Source organism: Mus caroli, chromosome 14 (genome assembly GCF_900094665.2).
Source record: "Mus caroli chromosome 14, CAROLI_EIJ_v1.1, whole genome shotgun sequence".
NCBI classification, from domain to species: Eukaryota; Metazoa; Chordata; class Mammalia; order Rodentia; family Muridae; genus Mus; species Mus caroli.
In genome coordinates, this window is record NC_034583.1 from 40,628,668 (window position 1) to 40,644,073 (window position 15,406).

The 15,406-nt window shown below is 41.7% G+C and overlaps 1 long non-coding RNA gene across 1 annotated transcript in view; it reads left to right on the plus strand.

Moving 5' to 3' along the window:
• The window catches only part of LOC110308844, a 124,506-nt gene extending 109,462 nt beyond the window's left edge, over positions 1–15,044 (plus strand). The window contains exon 5 of the long non-coding RNA XR_002379610.1: positions 14,840–15,044. This is a non-coding gene — a long non-coding RNA (uncharacterized LOC110308844). The remainder of the gene's footprint in view (positions 1–14,839) is intronic.
• Positions 15,045–15,406: the final 362 nt, after the last annotated feature.

Below are 15,406 nucleotides of genomic sequence, written 5' to 3' on the forward strand. Positions count from 1 at the left end.
AAATGAATAGTATGGCATTATTATTAGAAAAGATGAAAACAAAACCTACACTGCATCATTTTTCTTAAAGCCTGAGAGAATGTTTGCTTATTTGTTTACTTGGTTGTTTTTACAATGGGAATGGGACCCAAGACCTCATGCATGCTGGGTAATCACTCTTTCACTTTATTTACATCCTGCCCATCCCTGCCTTTTATGTATGTATGTATGTATGTATGTATGTATGTATGTATGTATGTATGTATTTATCTGAGGATGACAAGTTGCCTTGAATTTGTTACTTAGCTCAGGCTGGCTCAAAAGCCGTAATCCTTCCAGTTTAGTCCCACCTCTCACATCTCTCAAGTAGCTGGATATTTCAGAATGGACCATCCTGGACAGTCTGACAAATACTAAAACATCTAATAATGACGCTGCTTGTAGGAAGTAGAGGCTGACCAACCATTGATGTTTGCCAGGGATAGCCCTAGTTTTAAGACTAAAAGCCTGGTCTGTCTGGTAAACCACAGACAGTGGCAGTCCCGGGAGGAAGACAGGCCAGGGTGAGATAGGTGAGCTCTCAGCTGTGTATCTGTTTTATTTTCTTTGAGACAGAATCTTTTTATGTTGCCCAGAGTGACCTCTAACCCCTGAGCTTAAGTAATTCTTTCGCCTCAGCCTCCCCAGGAGCAGATATTACAGTTGACCACTACTTCACCTGGCCAACGAAATCCAGTTTTTCTTTTTCTTACTTCCAGTCTATCCTGTCTCTCCTTTAATAGATAGCCATTAAAATAATTTTGTGGTTTATCCTTCCACAGTTTATTGAATTACCATAAGCAGATTAAACACTCACACCCACACACACCCTTTCTCTGAAAAAAAAAAAAACCAAAGCATACTATAATTTGTTCACTTTGAGTATATATATTTAAATGCATATTTATGCACACTGAAAATTAAACACATTCAAATGAATATAAATGTAAATATATAATTTTCTGCACTTGCCTATTTTTTTCCTTTAAACTTAGATGTTTGGGGTGGAAATCTGGTGTAGTACTTGCCTGCGTGTGTGAGGCTTTGGGTTTGATCCCAGCATTATTGTAAAATAAAATAAAAAAAAGTATTTATAAAATCATTACTGTATCCTGAAAATCAGCCCATGCAAATGGCATAGTGTGAAAAGACATTATGCGTTCCATACAATACAATACAATACAATACAATACAATACAATACAATACAATACAAAACAGAACAATAGTTTCTTGATGGAGAATAATACTTTTTATGTACTTTTATTTATAAGCCATGCATTGATGCACATAAAAAATAGTGAAATTTATTAACGTAATTTCTTTTCTTCTATAATTCTGTTTATCTGTCAGGGCTCTCTATGGATTTACTTTGTCCTACAGATTGCAACATTGTTCTTTCCTTTACTGAGTGTCTGCCTTAGCTTTTTTCTTGCCTGGGCGTTCCTGTTGAGCTGTGATTGGGCATGCTCCCTTTTCAAGGCTTCTCATTTAGGAACCGCCATGAGTGGCCTTGCTCAGTGCATGCCCACGCCTTTGCAGGGCATCATGTACCTAGTGAAGCTGCTGTGTCCTGTATCTTTGTACCCACTCCCCATCACTTCTTTGCAGGTTGAAAGCTTTTGGGGGAAATTTAAAAGGCTTAAAAGAACTTTTCTGTCTTTCCTTCCCCCCGAGCCCTTTTTTTGAGATAGGATCTCATGCAGTCCACACTGATCTTGAACTCATTTGTAGCCTGGGACAACCTTAAACACTTGCTTCCCTTGCCTCTACCTCCTCAGTGCTGAGATCACAGGCCTGGGCCACCACACCTGGTTTTATACTATACTGGGGATCAGCTCCAGGGCTTCCTGCATGGTGGGTAATCACTTATGTTTTCTGTTTGTTTGTTTGTTTGTTTGTTTTAAGTTTTTCCAGACAGGGTTTCTCTGTGTAGCCTTGGCTATCCTAGAGCTCCCTCTGTAGACCAGGCTGGCCTCCAACTCACAAAGATTGCCTACTTCTGCTTCCCATGTGCTAGGATTAAAGGTGTTCACCACCACTGCCTGTCTGCTCTTATAGTTTGTTTTTTGTTTGTTTTTGTTTTATTTTGGTTTTATTTTTGAGACAGAGTTTCTATGTGTAATCTTAGCTGTTCTGAAACTTCCTCTGTAAACCAGGCTGGCCTCAGACTCAGAGATCTGACTGCCTCTGCCTCTCCAGGGCTGGGATTTAAAGGTGTATGCCACTATGTCTGGCACATTTAGGGGTTTTTAATAACTTAAAAATGTTAAAATGTAGGACATCACAGGGAGTTTTACTTTCTCATCAGACTTTCAACAGTTTGTTTTCCATTGAAGAGACTTTGATCATAAGGTAGTGCAAATCCCGTTACCTCCTTGGCCATTTAAACAGCCCTTAGATTTAGTTTTACTTAAGAAAAATATCTAACCCACTCGTCAAACTAAGCAAGTCTCACAAACTCAACAGTCACATTGATCCACGGCTACCATTTTAGATGGGGTACACTGAAGAGCATTTCCATCTGTACAGAACATTCTGGAAACCCATAAACCTTTGCATCTCCAATGGAGGCCATCAAGCCCCTCGTGATGCTCTGAAGGAAACATGACACTGTTTAGAGTTACCATAGTGATGAAGATCAGTGCCTTTCTGTAAAAAACAGAAATACTATACCAGCTCCTGGCTTATCCTTTAACACACATCACGTTTTCTTCCATGGTCAATACCATGCGTGCTACAGGTATCATTTGAAGTTATGTGGGTTCAAGATCATAGAACCAGGGTATTTTGGGGTTCAGGTCCAAAGCAGGTCTGAGTGCAAACCTGTGTGTTCAGGCACCCTCACACACGTGCTTTCATTATTAATTAGTCTTGAGATGGCCTTGCTCTCTAGGGATCTGTGGTGGCTTAGCCCTGCAGATTGAATCCAGGAGCACACACTAAACATGTGCCCTACCACTGAGCTATGCCTCCAGCTTCCAATCTTGCTTTTGCTATAAAGGGAGGTGCAGTTACGTTTTTCCAAAGGAAGGAGCTGAAGATGCTCCTGCCAAGACCACCATTAAATGCCATGTCAACGTGAATATGTGATAGAAGAGCCATTCTTGTGCTCTCGGGTCAGAAAGGGCCTGTGTCACATTCAAACTTGGTGATCCTGAATAAATTTCTCTTGAATGGAATACATTATGTGTCAATTGGGAATAAAGGTCGTAGTTACCAGGGCTGGGAGGATGTCTCTGTGTGGAAAGTACTTGTTGCTCAAGTGGGAGGAACCTGGTTCAGGTTCCCCCATCAAGATGTTCCAGTAACTCCAGCATTGGAAACAGAGACAGGAGGATGAAAAACAAAACCAGGAGGAGAGAAATAGAAGAAGATGCCAGACATCTTCTGGCCTCTGAACATGCATGCACACAAGTCAGCCCCACCACATTGGATAGTTGAGATAATTGAAAGGAAAAAAAATTACAGATTTTCTCTCTGAATAATATTTTATTGCTGCTTATCAATGCATTGTGAGGATAGGTGAGGATAGGATTACAAATAGATTGACATAGTCAGAGGACATCTGTGGCCCAGAATAAAACCAGTTGTCCTTAGACCAGTCGAGAACGCATAGCTTGGTAATCCCACATAGGGTACCTCTATAGTTAAATACAGTGTGGTAGGGCATCCATTCTATATCAGAGGTACAATCCCTAGAAGCTGGGCCTACACAAACTGACTGACTAGATCATAGGTTCTCAGCCATGACTGTGCCTGAGGAGTCACCTGAAGGGACTGTAACTTATCCCCAGATGGACTAACCAGGACCTCTGGACAGAGGCTCAAATAGCAACATCTGTTCACAAAGACAAGCAAGTGATTTTCATTAGTGTAGAGCAACTTAACCTGATGGCAGGCGAAGCCCCCTTTAGTCTTGGAACCCTCGGGCTCAAATCTTTGGACCTCTGGTCTCTGACTTCATGTCCTGTCTGCTGCTTCTCATGATGATCTGTCTTTCTCCTTACAAAGGGGTGGCTTCCACCCACATCTGTCCCACGCCCTGCAGGGTCTAGTTGCCTCTGTAGTGCCATGTTTTCCCTCTATGTATACGCTCCTCTCTGGCATTCTCTTCTCCTAGAGAATAAGTGTGTACAAGTCACTCGCACCCCCAACAACCATTGCGCTATAACTTCAAACCAAACCAAACCAAGCCAAACCGGAAGCACCTTTGCGGACGTATGCCCCCACTTTGAGCTCTGTCGGCAAAGGGGCAGTGCATTCATCACTTGCCAGATCTTCTGCTCGATGTTTGGCTTTGAGGACATCACCTCCATTCCCTGGCTTTCGCATTTGTACCTGAGCTCTAACCCATTGCACTCTGTCATTGTCTCAAGTTTGTCTCTCCCTCTGTCCCTCCCTCCAGCCCTCCCTCCCTCCAGTTCCCCCTCCCTTCCTCCCTCCTCTCTGCTGCCATCCATCCTCCTTCTTAACATTGATGTGAAATAGTCGGAACCATAATAGCCACACTCATTCCATGTTACAGGTACAACTTGGTGGCACTTAGTATGCTACAATATTGCGCCCTCTCTGCCACTGTCTATTTTCTGAACATTCCTGTCTGTATAAGAAGAAGGTATATACCTGCTTCATAGCAGTCATTTTCTGCTCTTCCTTCCTTAACTGTCCTTGGCAACCATCAGTCTCCAGAGATTTATGTGTCCTGTCGTCTGTTGTATACAATGTATACAATGTGGTCTTGTGGGCCTGGCTTCCCTGTGCTGTAGTACGGAGCAGGACTTCATGCATTGTAGCTGAGGAGTATCCGCTGTATGATATGTCACATTTTATTTTCTCACTTAATTTGTCGATGGACACTGGGTTTATTTCTACCCTTTGACTGTTACGAAGCAGAGCTAGGAACATCTGTGTACAAGTTTTTGTATGAATACCTGTTCTAATTTCCCTGCAGCCTTCCAAGTGCTTGTTGTAGACTCTCTCCACACCTCATTCCCCCATGACTTATGCCTTGCTCTCTGCTCCTTTCTCTCCTTTCTCTCCTCTTCTCTGCACCTCTCCTGACTCCCACCACAGTAGCTATAAGGAGGTATCTTATTATTTTTTTCTTGCTCTAATATTTTTTCTTTGATATTTTTCTTTATTTACATTTCAAATGTTAACCCCTTTCCTAGTTTCCCCTCCCCAAACCCCCTATCCTCTCCCCCCTCCCCCTGCTCCCAACCCACCCACTCTTGCTTCCTGGCCCTGGCATTGCCCTATACTGGGGCATAGAACCAAGACCCAGGGCCTCTCCTCCCATTGATAACCAACTAGGCCATCCTCTGCTACATATGCAGCTAGAGCCAGGAGTCCCACCATGCGTTTTCTTTGGTTGGTGGTTTAGTCCCAGGGAGCTCTGGAGGTACTGGTTAGTTCATATTGTTGTTCCTTCTAGGGGGCTGCAAACCCCTTCAGCTCCTTGGGTCCTTTCTCTAGCTCCTTCATTGGGGATCCTGTATTCCATCCAATGGATGGCAGTGAGCATACACTTTTGTATTTGTCAGGCACTGGCAGAGCCTCTCAGGAGACAGCTATATCAGGCTCCTGTCAGCAAGCTCTTGTTGGCATCCACAATAATGACCAGGTTTGGTGGTTGTATATGGGATGGATCCCCAGGTGGGGCACTCTCTAAATAGTCATTCCTTCAGTCTCTGCTTCACACTTCTCTGTAACTCCTTCTATGGGAATTTTGTTCCCCCTTCTAAGAAAGATCAAAGTATTCACACTTTGATCTTCCTTCTTCTTGAGTTTCATGTGTTTTGTGAATTGTATCTTGGGTATTCCGAGCTTCTGGGCTAATATCCACTTATCAGTGAGTGCATATCATGTGTGTTCTTTTGTGTTTGGGCTACCTCATTCAGGATGACATCGTCCAGATCCATCCATTTGTCTAAGAATTTCATAAATTCATTGCTTTTAATAGCTGAGTAGTACTCCTTTGTGTAAATGTATCACATTTTCTGTATCCATTCCTCTGCTGAGGGACATCTGGGTTCTTTTCAGCTTTTGGCTATTATAAATAAGGCTGCTATGAACATAGTGGGGCATGTGTCCTTATTCCAAGTTGGAGCATCTTCTGGGTAATATGCCCGGGAGTGGTATTGCTGGATCCTCTGGTAGTACTATGTCTAATTTTCTGAGGCACCACCAGACTGATTTCCAGAGTGGTTGTACAAGCTTGCAATCCTACCAGCAACAGAGGAGTGTTTCTCTTTCTCCCCATCCTCTCCAGCATCTGCTGTCACCTGAGTTTTTGATCTTAGCCATTCTGACCGGTGTGAGGTACAATCTCAGGGTTGTTTTGATTTGCATTTCCCTGATGACTAAGGATGTTGAACATTTTTTTTAGGTGTGTCTCAGCCATTCGGTATTCCTCAGTTGAGAATTCTTTGTTTAGCTCTGTACCCCATTTTTAATAGGGTTATTTGGTTCTGTGGAGTCTAACTTCTTGAGTTCTTTGTATATATTGAATATTAGCCCTCTATTGGATTTAGGATTGGTAAAGACCTTTTCCCAATCTGTTGGTGGCCTTTTTGTCTTATTGACAGTGTCCTTTGCCTTACAGAAGCTTTGCAATTTTATGAGGTCCTATTTGTCGATTCTTGATCTTACAGTACAAGCCATTGGTGTTCTGTTCAGGAATTTTCCCCCTGTACCCATATCTTCGAGGCTCTTCCCCACTTTCTCCTCTATAAGTTTCAGTGTTTCTGGTTTTATGTTTAGGTCCTTGATCCACTCAGACTTGAGCTTTGTACAAGGAAATAATAATGGATCGATTTGCATTCTTCTACATGCTAACCGCCAGTTGAACCAGCAACTGTTGAAAATGCTGTCTTTTTTTCCACTGGATGGTTTTAGCTCCCTTGTCAAAGATCAAGTGACCATAGGTGTGTGGGTTCATTTCTGGGTCTTCAATTCTATTCCACTGATCTACTTGTCTGTCACTGAACCAATACCATGCAGTTTTTATCACAGTTGCTCTGTGGTACAGCTTGAGGATCAGCTTGGCTACTGGTTTGCTGTAAATTGCTTTTTTTATATTTAGGTATGGGCCTTGAATTCCTGATCTTTCTAAGAGTTTTATCATGAAGGGGTGTTGGATTTTGTCAAATGCTTTCTCAGCATCTAATGAGATGATCATGTGTTTTTTTTTCCTTTGAGTTTGTTTATATAGTGGATAACATTGATGGATTTCTGTATGTTGAACCATCCCTGCATCCCTGGGATGAAGCCTACTTGATCATGATGGATGATTATTTTGATGTGTTCTTGGATTCTGTTTGCAGGAATCTTATTGAGTATTTTTGCATCGATATTCATAAGTGAAGTTTGTCTGAAGTTCTCTTTCTTTCTTGGGTCTTTGTGTGGTTTAGGTATCAGAGTAATTGTGGCTTCATAGAATGAATTGGTTAGTGTATCTTCTGTTTCTATTTTGTGGAATAGTTTGAGGAGTATTGGTATTAGGTCTTCCTTGAAGATCTGATAGAACTCTGCACTAACCCTATCTGGCCCTGGGCTTTTTTTTTGGTCCGGAGACTAGTAATGACTGTTTCAATTTCTTTAGGTGATATGAGACTGTTTTGATTGTTAATCTGATCCTGATTTAACTTTAGTACCTGGTATCTGCCTAGAAAATTGTTCATTTTATCCAGGTTTTCTAGTTTTGTTGAGCATAGGTTTTTGTAATAGGATCTGATGATTTTTTTGGATTTCCTCAGATTCTGTTGTTATGTCTCCCTTTTTATTTCTGAGTTTGTTAATTAGGATACTGTCTCTGTGCCCTCTTGTTAGTCTGGCTAAGGGTTTATCTATTTTGTTGATTTTCTCAAACAACCAGCTCCTGGTTTGGTTGATTCTTTGTATAGTTCCTTTTGTTCCCACTTGGTTGATTTCAGCCCTGAGTTTGATTATTTTCTACCATCTACTCCTCTTGCATGAATTTGCTTCCTTTTGTTCTAGAGCTTTTACGTGTGTTGTCAAGCTGCTAGTGTGTGCTCTCTCTAGTTTCTTTTGGAGGCACTCAGAGCTGAGTTTTCCTCTTAGGACTGCTTTCATCGTGTCCCAGCAGTTTCGGTATGGTGTGGCTACATTTTCATTAAACTCTAAAAAGTCTTTAATTTCTTTCTTTATTTCTTTCTTGACCAAGTTATCACTGAGTAGAGTGTTGTTCAGCTTCCAAGTGTATGTGGGCTTTCTATTATTTATGTTGTTATTGAAGATCAGCCTTAGACTGTGGTGATCTGATAGGATGCATGGGATTATTTCAATATATTTGTATCTGTTGAAGCCTGTTTTGTGACCGATTAGATGGTCAGTTTTGGAGAAGGTACCATGAGGTGCCCAGAAGAAGGTATATCCTTTTGTTTTAGGATAACATGTTCTATAGATATCTGTTAAAACCATTTGTTTCATAATTTCTGTTAGTTTTACTGTGTCTCTGTTTAGTTTCTGTTTCCAGGATCTGTCAATTGATGAGAGTGGGGTGTTGAAGTCTCCCACTATTTTTGTGTGCGGTGCAATGTGTGCTTTGAGCTTTACTAAAGTTTTTTTAATGAATGTGGATGCCCTTGCATTTGGAGCATAGATGTTCAGAATTGAGAGTTCATCTTGGTAGATTTTACCTTTGATGAGTACGAAGTGCCCCTCCTAGTCTTTTTTGATAACTTTAGGTTGAAAGTTGATTTTATTCGATATTAGAATGGCTACTCCAGCTTGTTTCTTGGCACCATTTGCTTGGAAAATTGTTTTCTAGCCTTTTACTCTGAGGTAGTGTCTGTCTTTGTTCCTGAGGTAGGTTTCCTGTATGCAGCAAAATGTTAGGTCCTGTTTACATAGTCAGTCTGTTAGTCTATGTCTTTTTATTGGGGAATTGAGTCCATTGATATTAAGAGATATTAAGGAAAAGTAATTGTTGCTTCCTGATATTTTTGTTGTTAGAGTTGGGATTCTGTTCGTGTGGCTATCTTCTTTTAGGTTTGTTGAAAGATTACTTTCTTGCTTTTTCTAGGGCATAGTTTCCCTCCTTGTGTTGGAGTTTTCCCTCCTGATCTCTTTCCTAGGTTTTCTATCTCCAGGGTTGTCTCCCTTTGTGGTTTCTGTATTGTTTCTACTTCCATTTTTTAGATCCTGGATGGTTTTGTTCAATTCCTTCACCTGTTTGATTGTATTTTCCTGTAATTATTTAAGGGATTTCTGTGTTTCCTCTTTAAGGACTTCTACCTGTTTAGTTGTGTTCTCCTGTATTTGTTTAAGGGAGTCATTAATGTCCTTCTTAAAATCCTCTTCCAGCATCATGAGATATGATTTTAAGTACAAATCTTGCTTTTCTGGTGTGTTGGGGTATCCAGGACTTGCTGTGGTGGGAGTACTTGGTTCTGATGATGCCAAGTAGTCTTGGTGTCTGTTGGTAAGATTCTTGCATCTGCCATTGATCATCTGGTAATCTCTGGTGTTAGATGTTGCTTGCTGTCTCTGGCTTGAGCTTGCTCCTCCTATGGGTCTGTAAGCCTGTGTCAGCACTCCTGGGAGACCAGCTGTCTCCTGGCAAGAGCAGTGCACAGAGGGGTGCAGAACAGCCCCACCTTCTGGGTGCAAATGTAGGCCTGTAGGACCCTGTCCCAGCTGGTCTGCTGCTTCTGCAGCCTGTGCACTCCTCGGAGGTGTCTTACTGATGCTTTAATTTGAGTTTTTCAAAGGATTCTGGGCATCTTTTCATGAGTATGCTGGCCACTTGTTTATCTTCTTTGAGAAAATGTCTATCATCTGGTTTTGTGTGTGTGTGTGTGTGTGTTGCTAGGGTTCATACCCATGGTTTTGGGCAACATTGGCAACTGCTCTATCTCTGATTCCTCTACTTTTTCCTTTTATTTTCTTTTTTTCTTTTTGGCAGAGGGTTCTGTGTAATCCAGGCTCACCTTGAACTCATGATCCTTCTGTTTCAACTTCCCAATGCTAGGTTAGGCTTAAAGGTTCATGTAGTTGTGCTCAGGCCTTTAAAATATATATTTTCAGCTAATGTTTTTCATATTTTAAAGAAATACATGATTATTAAAATGAGAGGTGATATAAAGTCTTTGGGGAGTTTTCTTTTCATGAGCTGGCTTTTCTTGATGCCTCTGTGGTACTGGATTCTATTACTGCTTTTGAAATGGTGGAGCTCAGGAGCTGCAGTGGTTAAGAGCATTGGCTGCTGTTCCAAAGGATCTGGTTTCAATTCTCATCACCCACAAGGCAGCTCACAACCATCTGTAACTCCTGTTCCAGGGGCTCCGACATCCTCACACAGACATACATGCAGTCAAGTCACCAATGTACATAAAATAAAAATAGATAAATTATTGGAATGATGGAGGTCTCCTTTCACACTGAAGATCCAGCTCTTTTCTCACATCCACGCTCCTCACAGCTCTGATACTTTGCAGCTTCCATGACAGCTGCAGTACTCACTTCCTTCTGAGTGTACAGGACTGAGTCCACCCTATCAGATTGGAAGAACCGAAAGACCTCAAACACAAGATAGAACTAAATTAGCACCTCCCCAAACTTACTCTTTCTCCCATTTTTCTTTTCTCTCTTTGCTGCCCCCTGTTTTAAAGCATTTATTTATATATACATATATATTCATCACCTGACAAGTGCTTGGCAAATGTGTATATAGACTGGATACCACACTCCCTCCTCTTCTGGTCCAAAAAGTTCATTATTCACAGTTCAAGGACCACAACAGTCCCTGAAGAAAGGTAGCTGCTGGTTTTATGCACAAGTCCTCTGCTGCCAGAAAACAATGCATTTGTCTATTCCTGTGAGAACAACCCCTAAGGCTACAGAGAAGAGTATCAAGGAGTTCACTGAGACTTTACTTCTCATAACCAGGTGGTTATGAAAATAACCACCAGTACCAATACTGAACCACCTTTCTTGAGGACAGGGGACAGATTTTTTTCTTTACCATTACTGATCATGCTATTTAGAAAACAGCAGTCAAAATTCACATTATATGTTTTAAAAGAATATTTTGTGTTAATATTCAAATGATGACATTTAATTAATAACTATACATAAGTTGTTTTAAAAATCTGAATCACATTTTTTCGATAGATTATTGTTCCTAGGGAATATGCAGTGAATTTCTGTTATTTGAGCTCTATGTTTGGCTAAGACCCACCCCCACACCACAATGCATTTATTTTGTAAGCGAGTTACTACATCTTATTTGAGTTTAATGTCATTGTCTCTTGTTTGTAACTACCCTTCTCCATGATACTGATACTTAATGGATAAAGGTATTTGGAAAGAGATTTCATGCTCCTCTGTGGAAATGCCATAGTTGAAAAATGAGCCCAAACTAAAGACAACAACAGGCTTAAAGGTCCAGTCATCCTATTGCCCAGTAAGTGCCGTGCTTACAGCTCCTTCAGAACTCGGAAATGGGGCACAGGAGACTAAGCTGCCTTCTCGGCTCTCAACGGTGGTGTGAGGATTAGGGAGATAAGAGTCTGTGGTGCTTCCCTGCAAGTAGACTGAAGTTTTCTTACCTTTCCTGGAAAATGAAGAACATTTTAGTAAGCCAGATGCTTCATATCAGACATGGCGATTCTACCACCTGATAAAGATCAGAGGCCACAAATTAGGAGCAGTGCCCTCATGGTGGACCTGAATCAATGGTATGAGTTTTTATACTTGTTTCCATTTCTCTTCACAGGCGAGAGAAATGCCTGCTAAATGAGTCCATCTACAGGGAACCGTTTGGGGAGAGAAAGAATGAAACACAAAAGAGAAAAATAGGGAGAAAACAAAAGAATAAAAATAATTCTACTGAAGCCAGTGTGGTTGAAACCTTTAATCTCAGCACTCTTGAGGCTGAGGCAGAGTATCTCTGAGTTCAAAGCCAGCTTGGTGTACATCGTGAGTTCCCTGACAGTCCTAACTATATAGTGAGCCTCTGTCTTCAAAACAAAACAAAACAAAACAAATCCACAAACTTAAGAAAAATTGGAAGAAAAAAGATGTCTATGTTACATCACTAAATTCACCCTACTATACTCAAAACACAGACACACAAAATTCTACAGAGAAATGAAAAATGAGAGAGAATGGGGAACCAGAAAGAGAAACACAGAAAGTCTCTCTCTCTCTCCCCTCATCTCTCTCCCTCCCCTCTCTCTGCGTGTATATATGTGTGAGATAGAGAGACAGAGACACAGAGAGAGTCAGAGACAGAGAGACATACAGAGAAAGACAGGGAGACAGAGACAGAAAGAGAGAGAGAGAGACAGAAGTGTATGGGAGGCCGGGCATGGTGGCCCACACCTTTAATCCCAGCACTCGGGAGGCAGAGGCAGGCAGATTTCTGAGTTTGAGGCCAGCCTGATCTACAAAGTGAGTTCCAGGACAGCCAGGGCTATACAGAGAAACCCTGTCTCAAAAAAAAAAAAAAAAGTGTACGGGAAGAGACAGAGAGAAAGAGACACACAGAGAGGTGGTGTAGTTTCTTAGCTACTTTTCTCATTGCTGTGACCCAGTATCCCACAAAAAGCCACTTGAGGGAAAGGCTACTTTGGCTCACCGTTTGAAAGACATGACAAAGAAGGCAGTAGCTGATGTGTCTGCTGTCAGGACAGACAGAGAAGACAGGAAATGTGACTGGGTTATAAAGCCTCAAGCCCTTTCCTAGGTGACCAATTCCTCCTAAAGGTCCCACAACTTTCTAAAGGATTCTGCTGTGTAACCTTTCACATGCGAACAATGGAGAGGTTCTTGTGGTAAGTCTCCAACCCCAATATTCCCGTGCAAAATCACACAACTCAGTCACAATATTTATAAGCTGCATGCCTAGATTGTGCAGATTTACCACTACAATACTCTATTCCCCAGCTTTGACATCTTTTGCTACTTGTGGCTTTTCTGGGCCATGTAGTTCTATTCCATCTTCCTTCCCCTTCCTCCTCCTCCATCTTCCTCCTTCCCCCACTCTCCAAAACCTCCAGCCCCACCTTTCCCTTCCACTGCTCAATCCTAGACTCTAGCCTTTATTTGACCAGTTAAAATGGGGAGAAGGTTTACAAGAAATCACCTGAGTACAGTGATCTACTCCTCCTATTCCTCATTGGGGCAGCCTCTCTTGAGGAAGCAGAATAATCATCGGAATACAAACAGCACCAGGGCAACCCACAACAAGAAATAGTATCTTTATTGGCTTTCTATTGCCATGATAGATACCTCGACCAAAATTAACTTGGAGAGGGCAGGATTGATTTTTTCTAACAGCTTACTGTCTATCATGAAGCAAGTCAGGACAGAAGCAGAAGCCAGCAACTGAAGCAGAGGCCATGGAGGTTGCTGCTTATGGGCTTTGTCTCCTCTGGTTTGCTCTACCTGCCTTTTTATGCTACTCAGGACCATCTGCCCAGGGCTGATGCCTCCCACAGTGGGTTGGGTTCTCCCACATCAATCTTTGGCCAAGAAAATGCCCAATAGACTTGTTTACAAGCTACACCGATGGACACATTTTTTACAATTGAGGTTCCTCTTCCCAGATGATCTTAGCTTGTGTAAAGGCAACAGAAAGTTAACTAGTATAAGGGATGGAAAATGGACAAGAGGAGGAAAACGGTAAGAAGAATGAATGATCTGATGGATTCTAACAGACTTCACTTGCAAAGGCTTTGGGGGTAAAGTTCTTTTGAGTTATTTCATTATACATGAAAGTAGAACTCTACATCTCTCCTGGGAAACTGAACATTTACAAGAGCATATGTTGTTGGATGACTTTACAACTTCATAGCTGTATAAAATTCTACAGCACGAATTTTCAAGTACAGATTTAAAACACTGGCTCCTGTAACTCTTTCCCCTGAGGAGAACAAACAGAACACATTTTTCAGATGCTGTGGGCTTCTCCCCGCCCCCCTCACCCACAGTTGTTGTTTGTTTTGGAAGAGATGGAAGAGGTTCAGAAATCTCATCTTTCCTCTACCAGTTTGACTGAGGGGTCTAGCTTCCTGATCGTGCAGGCTTCACAGAGTGATGCCAATTGGGACCCTGTGTACTAGCATGAGTTTTCATTTCCAGGGTGACTGAAGGGTCTAGACTCCTGAACATGCAGGCTTTACCCTGGATACCAGCATTTGTTTCCATTTTTCTCTTTCCAACAGGCTCCAGTTTCTTTGTGGGGAATCTATATGATTTTGTGGAAGTTGACCTCACTGAGACTTATTCTGGGATAAAATAGACGATGTGGTCCAAAGCTGAGCCTTAAATCATTATATTCTGCTCTCTTGTCATCACTGACAGAATCAGAGATAGTTAGTAGTATGGACTGAGCAGACCATGCATTGCTTAGGAACATGCAGGGCTCTAGAAGCTATGATCTACCATCTTGGAACCAGGAATGAAACCAGCTGTAGGATGAAGCTGACTGGACAGGTAGAAAGACCATCATCTTTTGGAAGTCACTGAGACACTAGACAAGTCTCACATAAGACACTCCTATCTTTGGAGTTTCTAGTTTTGAGACATGATAACTTTTCTTTATGGAACCCCCTGAAGCTGAAGTTACAGGTGGTTATGAACTGCCTAGTATGGATCCTGGGAACCTAACTCACATCCTCTGCAAAAGTAGTGCACACAATTGCTAAGTGAACCATTTCTCTGTACATCGTACTGTTTACTTTTTATGGGGCATGACTTACAGATCTCCTTAGAGCAGTGCAGTTACATTGCTAGAAAGAGCCCTTTGGTGGTTTTATGTTGCAATGAATAGCCATTGTTCTTTCTGACAGGGTCATGAACTCATCGTCGTCGTCATCATCATCATCATCACCGTCACCAGCAGCAGCAGCAGCAGCAGCAGCAGCAGCAGCAAGATTTTGTGTTGGGAAGGTACTTCCACATGCTACAGGGGACAGAAGGTCATCGGCTATTGGCCCAGGGATTATAGCATGGAAGAGTTCCTCTTCTCAGAGGATATTAAACCTTTTGAGGATTAAAATTGTGATTCTTATAGTTTATTTCAGATTTATCCATCATCTATAATATGCAGAAAAAGTAGACTTATAAAAGTTGGCTAACTAGAGAACAACGTGATGACTGTGGAAGTTGATTTGAAATAGGGCAAATATTTATTGAGACATTAAAGAGCAGCGCAGACTTGTTTCTATTACACGTACATTCTTGGAGCCTTGAGTTTGGGCCGGAACTCTGTCAGATCCTATGGGAATAACACAGGCAGGTAAGACATAGTCCTTACTTCCAGGAAGCTTCTGAGGTGAAGAACTAGTGTTCAGACGTGGGTTTCATCAACTTGATAAAAATAGTTAACATTTACCTTTATTGTAGAGCAAAAAAAA